We start from the raw sequence: 3,571 nt of genomic DNA, 5'->3' as shown, positions 1-3,571 counted from the left end.
CAAGTATTAAGTATTTACTTCACTGGATTATACAAAGATAGACATTACCACACAATATTATTAAATCTTTAAACCATTTTACTGGTTGAATTTCAGGAAAAATAGCTATAATATATTATAAAATATATATCCAAACAAACTTTTTTCCATATTCAAAATGCTTTAAAATATATAGTCATATAACATAACATTAAGAGCATCCATATCATTAAAATTGCAAAAGAAAACCAAAACCACGAGAGACAAGACATTTTTGGATTGGGCAACATGCTGGTAAATCAGCAAACTGACGTTCTTATCAGCGTTTCATAAGGCGCAAAACATCTACAGATGCCACATTCCGGAGATAAACGGGCTGTAAAGTGGAAATAATGCAGTCTTGGGTTGTTTAAAGAGCCATTATTACTTAGATAAGTTCAGCCGTAACACACCCCACACTCACACCGGCCAAAGAGCAGAAGATTTCACCAACACCGATTATATTCTCTGCTAATCGAGCGCTGAATCTGAAGGTTAGAGGATGTTTCTGAGCGTGTGAATCGCCACAAGACTCCATTCACGTCTCTGCTAATAAAACCGCACACATACGAGCTGCTGTGGTTTGAGTCCCTTCCAAAGTTGTTTCATATCAAAGGCCCTTGACAAGCGACACGGCACGACTTCTTTCCAATGTTTGTCTTTCCTTTGGATCAGAAAGCGCGTCCCTCGAGCCGAACGGAGGGAACTAATGGCTTAATTTAAAACGCAATAATTTTTACGACGTCAGGCGCGCTCGCAGGACTCTCTGACACACCTTTGGCTTCATACGTCCACACATAAATAATTCCACACGCAGCAGATGCTTTCCCGAACAGAGCCGGCCTTTCAGCTCGCAGACGCTGGATTTACAGCCGGGTGTTTCCCTCTGTCCGTTACCCAATCACCGATACATAAATACTCTCCAATAGGACGATAAAAACTCCAGAAAGCTTAATTTCACTGTTTCGATGACCTGCACTGACACACTGTTATTTGGGACATAAACCTACTAAGTTTCAAAAAGCGGCTTGGATAAATAAAAGAGACCAAGTATTCTTTACTAATCTAACAAACTGATTCATTACTAATTATTTGAGCATCTGAATTATTTGAGCGGCATGAAAACAAACCTGACGATGAACACATTCTCCAGCACGAGTTGAGATGTTCTTCAGAGCTTCTTGTTTCTCTAAATGGCCAGATATCACTAATTAGTCGCCTAAAAGTAATATGTCAGAACGTTACTTTGTTGTTTATTCCCCAGTTCAAATAAAATAATTCTGTATTTTCAGTATAGATAGAATGATAGAACAATAGAGTGAGAGACAGACGGATGAACAGAACTAGGAAGGAAGGATGGAACGATGGATGGATGGATGGAAGGAAGGAAGGATGGAACGATAGAACGATGGATGGATGGATGATGGAAGGATGGATGGATGGATGGATGGAAGGATGGAACGATGGATGGATGGATGGATGGATGGATGGAAGGATGGATGGATGGATGGAAGGATGGAAGGAAGGAAGGATGGAACGATGGATGGATGGATGGATGGATGGAACGATAGAACGATGGATGGATGGATGATGGAAGGATGGATGGATGGATAGAACGATGGATGGATGGATGGAACGATGGATGGATGGATGGATGGATATACAGAAGGATGGATGGATGGATGGAAGGATGGAAGGAATGATAGAACGATGGATGGATGGATGGATGGAAGGAAGGATGGAACGATGGATGGATGGATGGATGGATGGATGGAAGGATGGATGGATGGATGGAAGGATGGAAGGAATGATAGAACGATGGATGGATGGATGGATGGAAGGAAGGATGGAACGATGGATGGATGGATGGATGGATATACAGAACAACAGATAGATAGATAGATAGATAGATAGATGGAAGGATGGATGGATGGATGAATGGATGAATGGATGGGCAGAGATAGATAGAATGATAAATGGATAGAGATGGATGGATAGAGAGATGGATGTACAGAATGATAGATGGATGGACAGAATGATAGATAGAAGAATCAATAGATAGAGCGATAGAACGATAGATAGAATGATGGATGGATGGGTGGATGGATAGAATGATAAATGGATGGATGAAGAGAGAGATGGGTAGATATATGATGGATATACAGAACAACAGATGGATGGACAGAATGAGAGACAGAAAGATCAATAGATGGAACGATAAAAAAACGATAGAATGATAGAACGATAGATAGATAGATAGATAGATAGATAGATAGATAGATAGATAGATAGATAGATAGATCGATAGATAGAACAGATGGATAGATGGATAGATTAATCACCTAAAAATCACACGTCAGAACTTTTCTTTCTTTTACATTTTTCTAATTCCTAAACAGCATTTATTCCCAGGTTTTTTCCTTAATGTTCCTGTGTTTTCCGACTCTCTGGTTCCTGCTGTAGCTTCAGATCACTCACTCCTCAGCTCTGCTCTGAGTGATGGTTTATCTGAGTGACTGCAGAGGAACTGAGGGCAGCAGCTCGGCGTGTGAGGCTGGCATTTGGTCAGCAGGACAGTGCAGAGGGGGGCTGCATGTTTTTGCAGCTGACCAGACCTCCCATTTTCACATGAAAGACCTGCGAACACACACACACACACATGGCCTCTGGACACTCTTTATGGAGCACCAACAACAATCGCTTTCTATTCCTGGAGCTTCCCAGCCAGTTCAACCAGCCCTTTATCAAGCTCAGCCTGTCACGGCACTTCCTGCGCAGACAAAAGACTTCGCCAGCTTTCTCCATACATCCCTTTTGATGTTAAGAAAGATGTTCCCCTCAAATCATTAACGGCTAGCTGCCAAATGGCAACATCATAAACCGTCACAAGTGCATTTATCTTTGCATGCATGTCAGCTTGTTTGGGTTGCATGGCAAGTTTCACGCTTTAGATGCATGCATTAACCTTGAACACACTCGTGTGCATTCAGATGCAAGCAATGAGGAAACATTAGAAGGAGAAAAGCCTCTTGCTGAGCTCTGAGGAAACTAATACGGTGTAGATGCAGGACTTCTGACAAAACAAGAACGTAAGAGCAACACAAACCCCTCACTTTCTAACAAGGAATCATGTGTTTTACTGCATGCTCTCATACAAGCTGGAGATTAAGGATCAGCCAAAATGCAATGAAGTCCCAAAATAATGCCCTTTAAACAAACATTAAACCAGTTTCAATGTCTAACAAGGTACAACCAATAAACGCAAAAATGCAATTTGTTTGCTACTATTCAAGTAGACTATATCATATATGTTATGAGAGAAGTTGAAGAGTATACATCATGTACAGCCCAAAATTTTTTTATTTTTTGGCATTTTCATGACAATCAAGCACTTTCTACTAAATAAAAATAAAAACAAAATTCAAATTACATTAATAAGAATATGGGATGGAAATGTGTTTAAATGTCATTTAAGGGGAAAAAAAAACATTTAAAATTTTTTGACAATTAAGCACTTTATCCTCATTATTGCAAAAATAAATAAATAATTCTA

At 39.9% G+C, this 3,571-nt stretch overlaps 1 protein-coding gene across 1 annotated transcript in view; it reads right to left on the bottom strand.

Moving 5' to 3' along the window:
• The window catches only part of LOC107731115 (anosmin-1), a 64,220-nt gene that overhangs the window by 59,230 nt on the left and 1,419 nt on the right, over positions 1-3,571 (bottom strand). The window lies entirely within an intron of this gene.

The sequence above is a fragment of the Sinocyclocheilus rhinocerous genome, unplaced genomic scaffold (genome assembly GCF_001515625.1).
Source record: "Sinocyclocheilus rhinocerous isolate Xijiao unplaced genomic scaffold, SAMN03320098_v1.1 scaffold2836, whole genome shotgun sequence".
NCBI lineage: Eukaryota > Metazoa > Chordata > Actinopteri > Cypriniformes > Cyprinidae > Sinocyclocheilus > Sinocyclocheilus rhinocerous.
The sequence above is the reverse complement of the archived record's forward strand: the minus strand, read 5'-3'. Positions and strand labels throughout refer to the sequence as shown.